The following is a 20625-nucleotide window of genomic DNA, read 5'->3' as shown; positions in this document are numbered from 1 at the left end:
TTAGTTTTCCACATAACTAGAAAGAGTCTAATATAGGAAAAATCAAACTTTACTGGATTGCCAATCTAGAAACATAGTTTCCAATATAGAAACATTTTTCTAGTTAACTTACCATATAGAAAGCTTTTTTTTGGTTAACTTACTATATAGGAAGTTTATTATCATAACTATCTATATAGTAACTTTATAAAAAAATGTTACTATATAGTAACTTCAGAAATAGACATTATCTATATAGTAACTTCATCGAAAAAGTTACCATATAAGAAATTATAACATATCACATCTATGTAGTAACTTTATCATATAAACTTAGCATATAGGAGGCATATAGTGACATAATCAAATCTCATAGAATGTCATTTTAATATTTTTTATATAAATAATAATAGAAAAATACTTGATTTAAAAAGTGATTTTAATAAAGTAAAAGTGAATAATAGAAATTTTGCCAATTAAGTAGCAAACTATAATGTGAAATCCAAATTGTCCCTATTCTACTACATTAACATTATCTAGGCTTAAACTTCCAATGACTGTATCTTTTATTATAACTTGTTTTTGCACTATGAACCACTGTACACTAAGTGCAACTTGAAGATTATATTTCTCCAATGCTTGCTAGCCAAGCAAAAGAAGCCACTAACCCATCATTGTTGCCAAACCTCCAAGAGCATATAAGAGTTGTCCACCTTCAAATAGGTGAGCAAAACTGAGAATGGCCAATATTCAATGGTGCACTTCTTGAGACAACATAAAAACTCTAATTACAGCAGTAATAAGATCTAATTTCAACAAAACAATGTTGAATATCTTCAGATTTGCTAAGATGAGGCAGAACATAGTAGAGCAGAGAGAGAAATTCAATATGCTGCCAAGAAAGTGTTGTAACAGCAACCTCTGTTGTTTCAAAGATAAAAAATAAGGTCACTTGCTGGTTATTAGGGTTCTACTATCTGAAACCCTAATCTCTGCACCAACACTTGTCAATAACCTCGTTTTTAGGGTATCTTGTCATTTTTAGCCCTAGAATCTGCTCAACATCAGGTTGCCCTGCTATCCTAGAGCTTCAGTACGCATCCCTTACTCACAACTAAGTTATCCTTCAGATCTACCCCCAAACAACCCAAAATGGGTGAAAAACAACCCAACATGGAAGATACACTTTCATGCAACCCAAAACTAATCCAAACTTGGCATTGATCAATTGGGAGGGTGGGACTAGGTCTAAATATGAGGTGATTCCTTTCCACTCCCTGTTTCCTTCAAGGAAGGAGATGACTCATCAGCACACATGAGTGGGATATGTGCCTATAAGCAACAAGGGAGGGGGGTACAGTGTGCTAGGGGAGATTCCCCACATGACCATATCAGAGGATAGAGTATGATTCTTTTGAACTACGATGCATAACTACCATGGCCTTCTTAAAAAATACTTCAGCAATAGAGAAGTGATACATGCTATGTATCATGCTAGATCTAACCTATGACAAAGGGGATACATGCAATGCATTCAAATATGTCCTCTGATGTCCCAAGCATTTTTAAGTTTTTACTTACAAGTTCTTTAATAGCACTACAAACCCTCCCAAGGTCACAAAAGAGACAGTGTTAAAGAGGCTAGAGATACCAATAATCTTCCACTCAATAGAGAACTTAACAACTTCTAAGAAGCATAGGCCTGAACAATACTGGAATCGAGGTCCTGACCTTTGAAAAGTTCTCAATATCCCAAACAAAGAAACTATGATTAGCATATACAACAACTGGAAGAACCAAAATATTTGATGTAAAAATAGTGATTGAAGAGAAACCTGACTAATGTATTATCAAAACTGAAGCACTTTACGTCTAATACCTGTAAGTTTCTTCTCAATGTAAGGACTCTTCAAGTGGTCAACCTTAAGAAGAACAAGGTTTGATCCTTATTATATTGAGCTTTCTTATTTGAAGAGAGCAGAAATCCTTGTACAAACAACATCAATTTGATCGTATGCACCATTTGTAAAACATCAAAACACACATAAACTCCATATTCGGGATTTTGGGAATTTCCCATCAATATGGGAAAACCAAATCAAAATGGATTTCATGAATTTCAGGAATTTCATTAATTTGGAACTTGGTGCAATTAAACATATTACTGCTTATGGTTGTTTCCAAGAGATTGAAAAAAACTCAAAAAGGTGGTGTTAATAAACACCTTAGTTTTAATATCCTTGAACTATTCAAGGAAAATCTTCAGTCGATCGATTCATGTAGACTTTCTTTAGCCTTCAATACAACCTTTGGAGGAATTTTGATTTTTTTGGGAGATTTTGTACCTTTCTTCATCCAAGAGAAGACAATGCTATCTATTGTTTCCCATCGTTCAAGATCTTTTTTGTTGCACATCCAATATTTATCCCAACAATTAAAATACACCTCTGCATCTGTAGCATTTTGACGACTACAAACTGGTGCTCAATATTGTATACGTACCTTGTTGAAGTTTTTGGAATGTCTATTTGTATTGATCTCAGTTTGTGCAACACCAAGCCATATTGGATATATTGGATATGAAGGTCTAACAAGCACAAAGTCATCTTTCTTAACATCAAGCATTGGTTCAAATGCATGTTTGGGTCGTTTGCTCAGAAGACCACAATAGTGATCATTCAACTCTCCTAATCCAATGAAGTCATCTGCATTATCTACATCTATATTGGTTACATCACTTTGTGTTCTTGGCCAAAAATTTATGAAAAATAAATCTTCTTGGACATTTGGAGTTTGAAGAGCGTAGATCATATGTTTCCAATAATCAGTATAAACTTTGTGAACTCTGCTTCAAGTCCTTGTACATTACAAACATGGGCAGCAACATTGGAACACCCTTTGGAAGAGTAGGCTTTCCTGCAAGGTCACTCTTCCATAATTCAATGCCACCTTCTCTTGGTAACCAGTCTGGGGACTTTGGATGCATCTTGTATTGCATGACAAGTGTATCTCCTTGCATATAAAACCGAAATTGAAGAGGTTTTGAGTGACCAACAAGTGTATCTTTCGTATCACACAAGTATCCCTCAATGTATCTCTTAAAGTCAGGCACATGTGTCAATAAGAAAGGTGTAGGACTAGTCATTTGGCATGATTGAAAATGTTGCATAAGATGAGGAAAAGTGATGGTCATGCTCGTCCTTAGCTTCTCTGAAAATTTGCTGAACATTGCATCGATGTCTTCATGTGTATGACCCACCAAGAGAAACCCAAGCTGGATCATCTTGAATGTTCCTCGTGCAACAAGCAATGATAGATATGCAAAGAGATAGCGATTTTTATTTTCTGACCCACAATTATCAAGTTGAAGAAGTAAGTTCTCTGGCAGTCGTTTGAAATGATGACGGTCATCTTGTGGTATATTATCTTCCATGCATGATTTATTTTTTGCAACACCTTGATGGTGGTCTAGTGCTTTTTTTTGAGTTGAGGGAATTTAGTAGCACAGAGGTTGATCTTGGCATTCCATCTACTTGTAGATCACCATTAGCATGCCTATGTAGTCGCTCCAAGTTCCTAAAGCACAATGACAATGAGGCAAGTGTGAAGTTAGGATCATGAGGCCATAGATCGAGTGAGAAATGTCCATATCTACCTTCTCCATGTCCATGTGTAATCATGCCTGTTAAAGAAACTGGTAGTTGAGTGGATCTTTTAGTCTCTTTTGATCGAAGCCTTAACCTAGGGATAGCTGTCTTTTGCTGGTCCATTTTATCATGTATGATGCACAAGTTTTTATCTGAATCTAATGCTGAGGCCAAGCGCCATTTGTAGTATATGTTCCGACAACTTTGTTGTTGTAGCATGTGACATTGACGCTTCTTTAGAAGCACATTTCGCTCTTGAAAACACTTTGTTGCTACAAGTTGCTCTTTGATCTCTGAGCAAATACTACATTTGGAGAACTCACTTGTCTTTGCTAAGGTTACATGCTTGAACTCTGTGTTCCAAATACGATTGAAGGTGGACAAGGATATTTGCTTACATCCAATACCACTCAATGTTGTATTTACTTCTGCCCATATATCTACCTGCTTATAAACATCTGGGATGACCAATTGTGTCTCCCTTGATCCATGTTGCATTGTTCTACTCTTGTGTGGCATTTGCTCTGCATTCTTCTTAACAAAGTCTCTAAGGATGGCTCTTCCCATCTCTGTGTGATCCCAAGCTGCTCTTATTACCCCCCTGTTTCCATGCATTGCCCTCATCACGCCATGCTCAAATTGTGTTTTGTACCTGTTAAAATATGTCTTTGGGATTCCATGAATCTCATACCATGCCCTTCCACATACCACTTGTCCATTGAAGATAAAGCTGTACTTCCTTGTTCCCAAGTAATCAATCCTGCATGATGATTCAAACTTGTCATAAACATAGTTTGTGCGGTCTTCAAATTGCAATCCCCAAAAGTATTTACGTAATTTTTGCATTGCTTCTCTATCAGCAAACTGACAACACTTTTCTTGGCAACAATCAATCATGGAAACATGTGAAATGGAGTCCATAGATGTCCTCAAGTTTGCACCTTTAGGGGCAATAATTTGAGGTTTTCTATTGACCATACAATATGATCTCTTCTGAACAAAATTTGATTTTTTTGCAGAAACATAATCTTCATTGGTATCTTCCATGTTTTTGGCACAAGCATTTGTAGAGACAATTTGCATGTATGATTGTTGTTGTAGCAGTGATGTTCCATCATCAAAGGTGACTTGTTTAATAGGCCATCTTTCCAAAGTGACACAGTGGAGGTTGTCATCTATGTATGTTCATGTGGTTTGATCAAGGGCTTTATCTACCACCACACCAACATCCTCTTCTCCTAGCAATTCAAAGTTTATCACATCATATGGAAAAGCCAATAATATATCCCCTGTCCCAACACACACAGTGTTGCCTTCTGTCCATAGCGTCACTCTACGTTCTCTCCAACTTTCACGAATGCTAAGCACATCAATATCCTCAGAAGGTAGGACATGGTCTGATTCGTAATCATCTCCTCTGTCATGAATTGTTATTGAGTTTGAAACAACCACCACATCTTTCTTTCCCCATTTTGCGAAACCACCTACAGCTTCATGAACCTTCATTGCATCAATTGTTGGGAATGGCAAATACGCTGCTACATTTAAACATTTATCAATAGCCACTGAAATATATCCATCTTGAAGTGTTTCTCCATGGCATGTCTCATTTGGATGTATTGCATGCACTCTACCAAGTGCAACAATCTCATGATCAACTAGCAAATTAACAGTTTCTCCAAAATAAAATTTGTTATTCATGATACCTGTACAAGTGAGAAAATTGAGATTTTATCATTTGTATGTTGTCACCTCTCTGAAAGAAGAAAATAGTGATGAAATTGCTAAATACAATGAAGTATCAAATTTCATTGAAACAAAAAAAGTACTTAAACATTAGATAGAATGAGTCCAACTTCCATAATAGAAAGTATTAATGGAAACATCGTACAGAAAGAAGGGGATAGATTTGACCATATGGCCAAAAACAAACTTTCTCATGAACTGTGCCGCCCTAAAGTAAATAAGAAAAGTTTCTTCTATTACTTTTAGTTGCCTTGATTTTACTTTATTTTATTAGCTACTCTTTGAGTAAGCAAAAACTTCATTGTGTGTTCTCATTAGGAAAAGATATAGCAGATGTTCAAAACTTGTACTATATCTATTCAACACGAGAACAATGATTAAAATTATTTATAATGTGTATAGGAAAAGATTTAGCCACATGGTCAAAAATCTATTGTATGTATTCCATACCATAGCAAATATAAACATTATTTGTGATCCCCATAGGGGAAAACATAGTCAAATGATTGAAACCTTTATTGTATGTATTTCACATGACAAAAAGGATAAAAGCTCATTGTGGTCTCCATAGAAAAATATTTAGCCAAACGGTGATAACTCAAGCCAAATACATATAACAAGGATAAAAGTTCATTGTGATCTTTATGGAAAAGGATTTAGCCAGATGGTCAAAACCTCTATTGCAACTTTTTTACACAAGACTTAGGATTAAAATTATTTGTGATATCCACAAGAAAAGATTTTGCCATATGGTCAAAACATGTATTTAACCTAGATGATAGCAAGAATAATACTTTTTTGTGATGTCCATAGAACAAGATTTAGCCAAATGTTCAAAGCCTTTATTGTATGTCAACAAGAATAAATAATTTCTGTGATCTCCATTGAAAAATATTTGATCAAATGATCAAAACCTTTATTTCATGTATTCCACATGACAACAAGGATAAAGATATTTTTGAGAAACTTTGACCTTGTGCTTAAATGTTGAAACCACAATGACCTCTAAAGAATAGGAGATTTCATTCAGTATGACACAAAGTTATAAATATTGAGGAAATTTTAGCATAAATTAGAAGCTATTTGAGAAGGAAATATAATTTTTATCATGGTTAAATATTTATGAATCTTATACTACCTACTTGTTGATAATAGTAAAATGTATCATATTATATTATATTTTTAAATTATATTATTTTAGTCTAAATGATATTATATTAGTATATCGTACTATGTGCATATTATGGAATATATTATCAAAATATAATTTATATATATATATATATATTAAATTAATTTATTAATAATCAATAAATATATTTAAATATATTAAATCAAATTTTATAAGATTATGTATATTAAATGTATCTAATATGTAATGTGTAATATCATTGTGGATTTTGAACCCACCTTAGTGATAGTTCGAGAGTAGAATCTCTAGTAGGGTAGGATAGAGAGTATGTAGGAAAAATCTCTAGCTATGGAAATAGGGGCAATATCACAATGGTGGGTTCTTAAGGAGGGGCGAGGGGGAAGGAGCTAATCTAGGAGAAATGCCCCTAGTAAGAGTTAGAGGGCAATGTCTTCCTTAGTGGAGGTTTGGGAGCAATGCCCCTAGTTGGGGTTTCAAGATAGCGCTCATTGTAGGCATTTGGGGGCAAAGCTCCCAATGGAGGATTTAAGCGGTAGGGCCCTTGGTGGGGGTATGCGGGCAACACCCCTAGTAGGGGGTTGGGGGTAGTGTCCTTGATGGGGGTTTGGGGGCAATGCCCCTAGCGGGGGTCCGAGGGTAGTGCCCCGGGTGTGGGGGTTTGGGGGCAATGTCCCCAACGGGGGGTCCAAGGGGCAGCGCCCCCTTGTGGGGGTCTGGGGGCAATGCTCCTAGTGGGGGTTTGGGGGCAACGGCCCCAACGGGGGGTCCGGGGAGCAGCGCCCCCTTGTGGGGGTCTGGGGGCAACGCCCCTAGCAGGGGTTCGGAGGCAGCGCCCCGAGTGGGGGTTTGGGGACAACGCCCCCAACGGCGGGGTCCGGTATAGCCATTACGTGATTTTTGAAAAAATTGCGACTTGAAATCTTTAATAAAGTTAAAAAATAGACACAAAAATAAGATCTAAATATACTCGTATTCCGTAACAAGTTATGGTTATTCGAATAGCATGATACATTAAATGATTCGTTTCATGAGTCGTTCTTTACAACTAATCATGACGTTTTTCAAAATGAGTTTCTCTTCCCCTCCTTCTCTGTTCCACGTAACTCTCTAACCTCAGTGTTTTCTCTGTTGCGTTTTTATAGTTGTAGGTTTCGCATCTCTGATCCTCTGCATTTTTATCTCTGCTCCTGCCGCCCCTCTCTTACTACAGGTGTTGCAGCCCTAATCTTTGGCAGTTCTATCCTCCTCTTCTTCTTTAACTACTCTCCAGTGTTTCATTTTCTCAAACTGAAATAGATTGTGCAGTGCAATTTCTGGTTTGAATCAGGGTATTTCTTTGACTACTCTCCACTGTTTCATTTTCTCAAACTGAAACAGATTGTGCTGTTCAATTTCTAGTTTGAATCAAGATATTTCTTTGACTACTCTCCACTGTTTCATTTTCTCAAACTAAAACAGATTGTGTAGTGCAATTTCTGGTTTGAATCAAGGTATTATGACCAAAACAACGTGCGTCTTCAAATCAGAAATCTTGCTCCAAGGCTTCAGCAATTCAACAAGCTAGTGAATGATCGCTAGTCCACACCGTGCCTGCTCCTACTTCACGGGTGATTTCTGTTACGTTGGCACACATTACTCACCTACTAATTACAACAGGTTTTCAACTTTTCCCTACTTCATTTTTTATTTTGAGTTAAACTACATTGATTATGACCATTTCAATCCATGCAATTACTACAAATCACACTACTACTCTTTTGTATGATTAGTATTGAATAATATTAAGATCAAACACCAAAAGCATTTTCTAAATAAGAATCATGTATGAAAACTAAATGCAATATGTATTTTTGTATATGTATTTCTCTAGCAATGAGATTAGGCACTCACTCTTGAGACTTCAATGTCTTCTTCTTCTTCTCGATTGCTTGATTGATCTCCTGGAGTGCTTGTGTTTTTTGTTGTCCAACCACTACCTTGCAAGTGATAGCTTCACTCTATGTCAATATTGAAAACATGACTTCTTGCACAGTTGAAAATACTCTTTTTGTTGTGAATATGAAGTATATGATTTGTGTAATGTTGAAAAAAGTCTCTTAGATGTGAATATGGAATAAATGGTTTGTGCAACGCTTTTATCAATGATGAGTGCTTTCAAAATACTAGCCTTTCTTTCTATTCTGTGATGCTATATACCTCAAGATTTTGCCTCAAGGCTAAACCTAGCCTTATATTTGTTGTATCATTTTGTAATATTAGAGCATTTTATCAAGTTCTTATACATTGTATTATACTTTACTATATAGAACTTTCTATTATACTGTATTTTCATAGTAAAAGCATTACCATCACATTTTATGGTTACACTTTTTATAATTTTGCAATAAGCATATGGCTATACAATACTTACAAATACTCAATATGATTTTGCCATAGGATGTAATTTGATTTTCTAACAACACATATCATGATCTTTCATCAATTTATAGATTAGACCATATGGTCAAAAAATTTATTGCAATATAAGAAGTACTTTTTGTTATTTTATTCAATACAATCTGAGATTTGGCCATGAGGTCAAATCTTTTCTTATAATATAAGAAGTAATTTATGTTCTTTTTTCCAATATACTATGAGATTTTGCCATGTGGCCAAATCTTCTCCTTAAGCTATCTCTTGGCCAAAATAAGGACTCCTGTAGTATCACAATATCTTGCAACCAATCAAGCACTTTGTTCATTTTACTACAAGAATGACATTTTGCCATTTGGTCAAATGGTTTCTTATATTATCAACCCTTGCTTACTTCCAAAAGGAAAGACTAGTTTCTACTTAGAATTCCTTACTTCCTATAATTTGGTCATGTGGTAAAATCTTGTCTTGCAATAAACGAACCACTTTTTTGAATTTGATCCTAAAAAATTAAGACTAAATCTATGGTGGGTTCAATCACACAAATTTTGGGTATGCTAGATTTGGTTGTATGGAAAAATATTCTAAGAAAAACATCTTCTATATTATCTCCAAAAAAGAAAGACCATGTTCTACTTGGAACTCCTTGATTACCTACTATATTTATAGGAAGTCTCGCCATGTGGTCAAAACTTGTTGTGCAACGGACAAACCACTTTGTTTCCATTAACCATTTCTTTCATTTCAATTTTTTATAACTTCCTATAAATATCATATCATTTTGCCACAAATTAGCCACTTTTTCCATTCCACTACAAAATAAAAATTGGTCATATGGTCAAATATTTCATTTTGTTATCAATGCTAGCATCCAAGAATCCCCCATTCTTGTTTTGTTCAGCCATATGATCAAATCTAATCTCATAAATCTTGCAAACCATGAGACCACTTTTTCATTCCATTATAAAATAATATTTGACTATATAGTCAAATCCAATTTCACAACATGTTACAACAAATGAATCACTTTCTTCATATGGTTGTGAAACTAGATTTGGCCATATGGTTAAAACTAGTTTATAGAAATTGTCTTATCTTGTAGGTTTTGCCATGAGGTCAAATCTCCACCTTTCAAGTGTTTTTCACTTTATCTTATATTGATATCTATGGGATTTGCTACATAGCTATATTTGTTTATATGTGAATCTCATATCACAATAAACCGCATCCTCTCTTTAACTAGCCTTTAAGAACCCTATGGTAAAAAACCATGGCAAAGTTTCTAATTTGATAGATAAGTCTTATGACTAAATAGGATTTGACCACATGGCTAAAACCAATGACAATGTTTCTACAATATAGCTCATTTCAAGGGAAACTTACATGTGCAGCAATTAAAATGTTAACTTTGGGCCAAATGGAATTGTGAGATTGCTACATAACCACATTGATATATAGGTGGATCTCATATTAGACTAAATCTCATTCTTTGATTAAATAGGATTTGACCACATGGCCAAAAATCTTAGCAAAGTTCCTAGAGTATGATCCTTGCTTAGGAAACTTACATGGAGAAGAAATCCAACATTAACTTAGGGACAAAATCATCCATGACATTTTCTACATAACCACAATGATTTTTCACTATATCTCATACCACACTCACACTCAACATTTCATTATCACTTGACCATTTGGTTAAGCCCATGGTCAAGATTCACTATTAATAGAATTTGATCTTCTCATCGAAGTCCATGGCAAAGTTTTTACTATATGATTCTTGCAAGAGAAACATAATTAATGCTAACTTAGGGCCAGGATAATCCATGAGATTTGATACATAAGCACACATATTTATGGTTGGATCTCATACTACACTTAATCTCAAATTTCAATATTTCATTTTATGGAAGAGTCACTTTAGAGTACATTTGTCTTGTATTTCATAAAATCTTGTGTTGTTGTGTTTTCAATTTTTAACTTAGAAATCTTATACATTTATTTGGGTTTTGTGATCTCATACTACACTTAATCTCAAATTTCAATATTTCATTTTATGGAAGAGTCCCTTTAGAGTACATTTGTATTGTATTTCGTAAAATCTTGTGTTGTTGTGTTTTCAATTTTCAACTTAGAAATCTTATGCATTTATTTGGGTTTTGTGAATTTTGAATATTTTTAAATCCACTTTTTTCTAATAACTTTTTCTCTTTGTAGAAGTATTCAATGGCAAAGAAAGATAGCATATCCAAAAAGGAGACCCAAACCATTGATGGAGTTAGTGGTGGTTTTGTGTATCCATGGTATGTGGATGTTTATGATAGTCAAGGAAAAAGGGCTGAAATGTTCTCTTATTCACTTTGAAGAGTGATATTGCATTTTTTCAACAAGATGGTGTCATAGAGAAGATAACAGATGGATGTGCTGGGAAAGAGGGAATACCATGTAATCTTGTTAAGATCAAGGGGAAAAAGGTAGTATACAAACTTGATCCTTTGTCATTTCACTTTGCTAGTATTAAAGAGGATGAAGAATACTCTTTGAAAACAATGGGATGGACCTTATTTGAGGAGGTAAAGGGCACAAAAGACATTATATTAGCATTCCAAGCTGTTCAAAATAGTGAGCTACTTTCCCTATCAAGAAAATGTGATCGCCCCAACAAAAGAATGAAGCTCCAAGATAAACAAATAGACTTGAGATCTTCAACTTCTCCTCAAGAAGAAAATAATTCATAGAATCCCACAAGCTCAAAGTCAAAATCACCACAACAAAGTTCCTTGTCACAAGCTCTTGTTGTTAGTATGGCTGCTAACACTACTAAGAATGATGCCACTTTACCTTCCATGTTAGAAGTTACACCTGCAAAGCCAATAATTTCTCTTGAGGTCAAGGGAGTAAAAAGAACATTCGATTTTCCTGAAATAGTTAAGAAGAAGGGAAAGAAGGAAGCATCAGGATTTCACATGTTTGAAAAATTCTTTCCATTTGGTCCAACAACACAATTTCCTATTCTCGTTGATAGGTGTTATGAGGCACCTCCTTTGTATGCTTATAGGCCACTATGTTGGGATTATGTAGAGAAGCTAACCACGTCTTTCATAAAGACTCCCATGAACCTAGCAACAGCAGCATATCTTATGCCTTTTGTACAAGACAACAATGAGAAGAGACCCATGCATCGTGATGAGATGGATGCTAATAAGTTGGACACTTATAGTTATTGGATTATATCAGGGCTTCACTCAATTCATGCAGCAAAGATATATATTCAGAGTAATACTACACGTTGTCTAGCAACCAAGCATTTATACACCACAAGAAATGCTAGAATATTAGTTGATTGTCCTACGGAAATGTGCATTGAGCTTTCACGAATGACAAATATGGAATCACATAATGTTATGAAGAATGCACCTTATGTTGAGCAACTTCAACAATTAAGAGATTAGTGGCTAGCATTTGGTTCTCCACCAAAACCCCAACAAGGGCTTTCTAAGACAAGCTCTCAAAGAGTACCATGGCAGGTAATCATATATAAGCTTACCTTCTTTTTTTGTGAAGATTAGTGTGATGCTCTTTCTTTTGTTCTATGCTCACTATTTTGATCTTTTTTTTGCAGAGATTTATGGCATACATTGGAGAAAATTGTGCATCTAGAGATTTCCATATGATTGTTAGCTCCCAAGAAATATTTGATAGTTGGATCAAAATCATGAAGAGATACTCTAGAGGTGAACTTATATACCAAGAGGAGAGTTTGAGAAAAAAGGGAAGGCAACCTTCTCCTGTTGCATTTTGTTGCCTTATGGGTTTAAAGGATGGAGACATCCTTACACTACAAGAGGAGATCAATGAAGGTCATATCCTTTTTCTTAGAAACAAATGGGATAAGGAAGGTATGATTGACATGGAAACAAGGGCTAAGCAAATCAAGCAAGATAGGGTCCTAAAAGAGGAATTAGTCACTCTTTTCAATGCTTCAGTTCCAGAAAGTAGTGCTGTGATGAAGACTTGGGAAGAGCTTGTTGATGATTATGATATCAATGATGAAGTCTACACAAAAATTTTAGGCATTTGCAATGATTGGGTATCAAAGAAGCTCACACGTGGAGCTGATGTAGGGTCCCTACCAAATGGAGCAAAAGATATTGTGAACTTCCTAATTGGAAAAAAGCAAAACCCTCTTCAATCCTCCACTACTTCCCCTTGGCGTGTATATGTTGTCGGATGCAATCTAGAAACCTTTGATCTTATACATAATGTTTACAGAGATCCAATTACCATTGGGGTTGTTGTTCTAGATGTAGCACATGGGGTTGAGGGAATGAAATGGGACTCTATAAAGTTTGAAAAGGTTGTATTCACTCTACTACAAATGACATGTGAACCTAAACAATTCATGTTGTTATCATTTCTTGATCGAAAGCAAATGGCAGCTTTGGAAAATGCTCTTGAAAGCATTTCTTGCAAGTATCGCATGCTAGTTGGTAGTGTTGACTTCCTACCAATGGATAGAACGTTTGCTTTTGTATCTATAGATTCTTTTGTGGATTTGACATTAGTGACCATGGAGAAAAGCTTCATCAATTTTGAGCGATATATAAACAATGTCAAAAATCCTTCCATTTTGGACTTTGAAGGCTTGGACAAGGAGTGCAATGATGAAGATCTTAAAGAAGAACAAAGGATTGCAAAGGCCGTTTTGAGAAAGAAAATGAAAGTTATGGAAACTACAATCAAAGCATTCAATGATGCTCATGAGGTTGTATTTGATGTATATGCAAGTGGACTTGCATCTAAGGTGGCATTGATAAATCATATGAAGACTATTGCAGTGGTTTGCAACACTCAAGAGCAAAGAGAGGTTGAAGCACAATTGTGGAGGGTCCATGAGAGTGCCAAACAAAATTCAAACTCCCAAGAGGTTCCTCCTACTGAAGTTCAAGTTCTTGAAGTACCACCCGAGGGCATAGAAGAATCAAGCCAAGATATAGCAAGTCTAATTATGAAAGAGAAATTAAGGGCTACTTCAGGTGTTTAAAGTGTGTTCCTTCTCCTTTCATCAAGGAAGACACATTGATGTAATTTTGATTTTTTTCTTGAGAAGTTACTTCCATTAGCATTTGCAATATTTTCTTTCTTTGATGATATTAATTAAAGAAACTATGTCTTTGGTTTTTTAATTTTTTATAAAAGGTACCAAGCATGTTTGGTTTAAAAATTTTATTTAAGTAAATGTTTTACCAAATCGGTATTAAAGAGCTCATTAAAATTTATCATCCTTTGTAAGGATAACTATTTAAATCTTATTTCAATTAAACTCTTATATGTGTTGTGTTATGATCTTGTCATGTTAGTTTTGGTTAGATTTGTCCACATGGTCAAATCTCTTATCTCTTATAGCCTCTTTTACTACATCACTAGTGTATGTCTATGCATGTACCTTAGGATAAGAAAGCCAACAATATATTGCACACCCCAAAAAAGATTCATTGCACCTCCCAAAGGAGTTTTACCTCAGTTATAAATATTGCAACAAAGATTTCTCTCAATGTATCTTTTGAGATGTGTATATGGAATATTAAGGTAAAATCCTTGTTACAATTCGTGAGTTTAAATATCTATGGGATATAACTAGTTCAAAAATAGAATGGTTAGTCCTTAAGAAGAAACTATGAAAACTTATTCAAATAGAGTATAACTTATCTCAATTAAATTGTCATGTGTCACTTATATGTGACACAGTTTTGGTCACATGGTCAAAAGTATCATGTTTAAATTTTATTTTAATAATTAGGACTAATAAACATCTTCTTTGTACATGCCATTTTGAAGGCCTTTTTAAAAATTGAGTATGTTAAATATTATAATGATATTATAATTTGTGCAACCAATTACAAGAATCTATTGTTAATATCTCAAGCATACTTATAACTAGTGATAAAAAGTAGATATGGAAAAATGACTTTATTAGAATAGATTTTACTTCAAAAAAATTATCATATATATATTTTTTTTCACCTCATGATATTACTTTTGATTAGATTTGACCACATGGTCAACTGTCTCTTTTCTTAAGACATCATTTTTAAAGTAGTACCTATTTATGTATTTATCAATGTAAAGTTAAATTGCTTTAGTGTTCTATGCCAGTTTATAGCTAAAAAATTAGGTAGAATGATGAGGAAGTAAATGAATCTAATGTGCTTCTTTTTCTTCTTTGTAACTTCAACTAAGATATCTATGGTTGGATATCTAGCAGATTCAACAATAGTAGAGCACGATGATGTGATTGATGTTTCCTTGATAAGAAATGCAACACAATTATGTGTAATACTTGATCTCAATGGTCTTCTTTTATAACGATGCTTTGCTAAGTCTAAAAGGTTTCAAAGCTTTCAAATGGGAAAGCAATGGCTTGTTCTTCGACCAGGATGTATGGAGTTTCTTGAAGCCTTATTTGCAAGATTCCAAGTGGGAGTTTGGTCAACAGCTTTACATAAGAATGTCATGGCAGTTATTAAGTGCTTGGAGATCCATGCAAAAAGGAAGTATCCTTTCTTCATGATTTGGGGCTAAGAACAATGTCATAGACATCGACTCAAAATCATATATAGGCCAGATAAGATGGGAGTAGAAGCAATGTTCAAGCCTCTGAAGTATGTATGGGATCAATATGGAGATGTTTGTCAACATATCAAGACTATTCTCATAGATGATAGTCCTTACAAAGGATGTCCAAATCCTCTTGAGAATTGCATTTATCCAAAAACATGTGATATTGATCATGAAGACTCTATCTTGATCAAAGAACTTCTACCATACTTGACTCTCTTAAGCAAATACCATGATGCATGTGAAGTCATCAAGTTTGATCGATATGGACAGGATCCAGTTCAATATGGACATGAATTGTATGCTCAATTCAAGGTTGTCATTGATGAATGGACTAGAGCAGAGAATGATGCTATTTCATCTTCATCATCAGTACTGCACGAGACCATGATTGATAAAGATGGTATATATGTTCAATCTTCAATTACTTCTTGCTTCAAGAGACCATCTATTATACAAACATCCTCAACAAATGCTTCACGTCATCCGTCTCTTACATTGAACAGCTCACAATTATCCATGTTGAAGCAAACTCCTTTAGTCTCTACTTTGAAAGATATGGAAGCAATGCAACTTGCTCATGAGTTAGGATATCACAAACATTTCATAAATGGTAGTGGAGCTAAACGTTTTATACAAAATCTACAAAATTTGTATTTTTCCAATATACATGATGTAAGAAGAAGGCGCTGACTCTATATGGATTAATTTTGACTTTCATAATAGATATATCCCTTACATTAAAGGCTTTTGCATGGCTATGAAATATATGCTTGTTAGAAATTTAAAGTGTTTTATGTAATTACCTTGGTGTTTCTAAACACCACCAATATCAATGAGAGAATCTACTTGATGTTTTTTATTGTTTCAATAACATTAGTTAATTGTATTGAAATTTCTTATAAAGTGGTTTAAATCCTATTTTGTACTTTATGATAGTCTACTATACAAACATACTCAACAAATGCCTCGCATCATCTATCACTTACATTGAACAACTCACATTTATCCATGTTGAAGTAAACTCCTTTAGTCTCTACTTTGAAAGATATGGAAGCAATGCAACTTGCTCATGAGTTAGGATATTACAAACATTTCATAAATGGTAGTGTAGCTAAATGTTTTATACAAAATCTACAAAATTTGCATTTTTTCAATATATATGATTAACAAGAAGGCGCTGACTCTATATGGACTAATTTTGACTTTCATAATAAATATATCCCTTACATTAAAGTATTTTGTATGGCTATGAAATATATGCTTGTTAGAAATTTAAAGCATTTTATGTACTTACCTTTGTGTTTCTAAAAAGCATCAATATCAATGAGAGAATCTACTTGATGTTTTTTATTCTTTCAATAACATTAGTTAATTGTGTTGAAATTTTTTATAAAGTGGTTTAAATCCTATTTTGTACTTTATAACCATCTACTATACAAGCATACTCAACAAATGCCTCACATCATCTATCACTTACATTGAAAAACTCACAATTATCCATGTTGAAGCAGACTCCTTTAGTCTCTACTTTGAAAGATATGGAAGCAATGAAACTTGCTCTTGAGTTAGGATATCACAAACATTTCATAAATGGTAGTGCAGTTATCTACAAAAGTTGTATTTTTTCAATATACATGATGCAACAAGACAGTTACTCTATATGGACTAATTTTGACTTCCATAGTAAATATATCCCTTACATTAAGGGCTTTTGCATGGCTATAAAATATATGCTTGTTAAAAATTTAAAGTGTTTTGTGTAGCTACCTTGGTGTTTTTAAACGCCACCAATATCAATGAGAGAATCTACTTAATGTTTCTTATTCTTTCAATAATATTAGTTAATTGTGTTGAAATTTCTTATAAAGTGCTTTAAGTCCAATTTTTTACTTTATGTCTTAGCTAACAAATAAGTCTTGATTGATTATAAAATTTATGTCTATTTCTTTGGAAACAAAAATCATTGGCCAAAGGTTAAATCTTTAGTCTTAGAAAAATCATAAACTTCTAGCTTGGTATATAAATCTTTATTTTATGATATGAAAATTCATATAGCTAGTCAAATTGTGAAACTCGTTAATTTTCGCCAAAGTCAATATCCATCTTGTCCATATATTGTCAAGATAGATAGAAATTTTGAATAAAAGATATTTATATATCATGGATATACATACAAAAAATGTAAATGGGATGAGCAATTATTTGACATACTTGTGTCTATTGGTTTACACAAAAAAAGAACCATCACATCATAGGTTATCCAAACTTATTACGATATGGTATTAGATCAGGTTATTAAACCACACCTAGTTAGTGGTGACTCTTTTAAGGTCCTAGTTCATGAAACTTATACATGTCACTTTAAATGATGCTATATCTAAAAGAAAAAACTCGTATTATAATATCTTCAAATCCATAACATTATAAATTTTGGCCATGATAATATATTTTTATACAATGTTTACGGCTCTTGTATTCTAAATTCTCTCTCCACTCCATCAAACCTTTGTATTCTTACATTAACCTTGGAAATTTCCTAGGTATATACTAGTTAAGCCTCCTTGATGTTTCCACCACCATACAACATCATATTTTGTTAGTATGCTAGAAAAGATAGAGGTGAAATCCAAATCTCGTAATAGCCACATAGCTTACATTCATCATTTAAGCTCTCAAGATGTGTGATCTCATATTTGTAACATACAAAGTGCCCTTTAAAGATAAACATAAACATAGTGCTCTCTTTCATTCACAAAAGTAAGACATTCATTCAAAGTGGGACTTGGGAAATTCCCAAAATCTCTAATATGGTGTTCATGCCTTTTTTGCCATGTTCTTTATACCATCTGATAGTAAATTGAGCATGTGAAAACAAGGAATTCATTGTTCATAATTTTATGGGCTCGTCAACTTCTCCTTTTGGTTTGAAGCATCTTACAGACTTCCCACTAGCAAGATTGAGCATGTTCAGCTTCTTATTCTAAAACCATACAAGACAAATAACTTAACATATTAGCCAATCATGTTTCAATATAAAACTTGTGGTAACCTTCCATGAAAAGAACTTCCAACCTGTCCAACAGTTACTACTATCTTGTTGTGTGGATCAATATCCATGTCATAAACTATGCCACGAGAAGCCATTTCTTGATGATAATGTGTACTCTTGATGCCTATTGTTGTTGCCTCTATATTGCAAAACACCACTAATCTACAGGTAAGTGGTTTTATAGTTGAGCCAAAACAAAATAGACTTGAGAATCTAAAAATTCAAAGTAAAAACCATGACTTTAGGAGGAAGCCATACTTGTCCGCACTAGTGCTTAGCAAATTGAAACCACCATAAGCAAATTTGGCTGCGCTGATTGAAGCTGAATGATCATCTCATGTCTCGATGACATCAAAGTTCCTAAATTCAAAAATCAAGCGTGCTCAAAGAAGTACTCTATAGGACAAACTCTTCAATAGCATAAGACAAAAAATATATCTACCTCTGAAACATGAACTTTGAAAGTGAATTAAATGACCACCATGTTGACAAAGGAATGATAGACTAGGAATGTACAAGTCACAATAGTTGCAAACATCATATATATGTATAAGACAGTCTCTACCACTAAATGCCAAAAGGGGAATTTGAATGGCATTAATGTTAGCACCCATCAGGGCCACAACTCCAAAGCTCAGAGTAAGAATCCCTGTATCATGGGCTTCATGCCAGGTATTACCACAAGTTCCAGTACAATATCACCAACCACCTATCAAATAATGTTTTTAAGTAGTGTCTTCCTAGCACCTTTAAGTCTAACTATGATGCTTACTGAAAAAATAAACACATTTGATCAACCATTGTTTACCTTGAAGTTTACAATCTGAACGGACTGTAGATCATATACATGAAGATTGCTATTCCAATCACCAGCTGCTAGATAATGACCATCTAAGCTGACAAGTAATGAACGAAAGCCCTTACATGAGTCTGAAGGAGTGCTTGACTCATTCAAAACTAGCATTACTTTTGGTTCAACTCCCTTATCTGTAGAGGAATTATAATAATAGACTTGAGTAAGAGCCACATAGTGAGGTCTACTATACCAAACTAATTTTTTGCAAAACATAGCATTGCAATGCCTTTTTTGAATGACTATTTTTCATATTGTGGATGACTGTTACCGTGTTTATGACCGTGTCTCCGCAGCACAAAGGAGCGGAAAATGGAAAGAAGGGAAAATAGCAAAAAAAGCGCACGATAAAAGCAGAAAAAGATAAAAGTAGGAAAAGGCGCCTTGACCGGCAACAACCAATCCCTGAAAAATTCAAATGTTCGGACACGACCCGCAAGAAGCTTCGGTGTCGGGCCAAGGCAACGAAAGAGGAAAAAGGCGCACCATTAAAATGCGGAAGCGCCCCCAAATCTGTGTAAAAGAGCGCCAGGCTCGCTCCTGTGCAAAGTGTATGCATTAGTTAGGAATAGGATAAATTAGAATGGTGGGAAAAGGGAAAAAGGGCCTAGGCTACGGTCGGCCATGTAAAAGAGGGAAAAGGGGATGACCGCCCAAAAAGGATTTAGGGCTTTGTATATAAAGTTGAAAAGTGAATGAAAAGCTTATTCTTTGGTGTGTGGCAAAGAATCTTCTTCTTCCTCTCTTCTTCTCTCCCTCTTGCTTGTGTGTGCTCTCGAGAGAGGGAGTGTGAGAGTGTGAGTGAGTGAGTGTGTGTGAGAGTGAGGGATCAAGAGGGTGAAGCTCTTCACCATCTCCTCTCCTCTTCTTCTCTTCTCTTGCGCGCGCGGCTATGGAGGATGGAGCTTGGAGATGGAGGAGGCTTGAGGATGCTTGAGCTAGCATCAAGAATTGTGGAGCTACCGGAGTGCAAGAGAGAGTAGGGTACTCGATCGGGAATCAAGGTAAGCTCACAACACTCGTAGGATCGACGGCGCGTCGGCTAGGTGAGAGATAGCCATTAGAGCTCGCTTGGAACACTTGAAACAATAAGCGGTTAGTGGGTCTTGGTGGTTGAGCGTGAGCTCCCACATTTTGGTTCCGTTGCCGAGACCAACAGATTCAA

This window comes from Lygodium microphyllum, chromosome 27, assembly GCF_053477565.2.
Source record: "Lygodium microphyllum isolate KBCC chromosome 27, Lygodium_microphyllum_v1.1.10, whole genome shotgun sequence".
In the NCBI taxonomy this organism is placed as follows: Eukaryota; Viridiplantae; Streptophyta; class Polypodiopsida; order Schizaeales; family Lygodiaceae; genus Lygodium; species Lygodium microphyllum.
Note: the sequence above shows the minus strand (reverse complement) of the source record.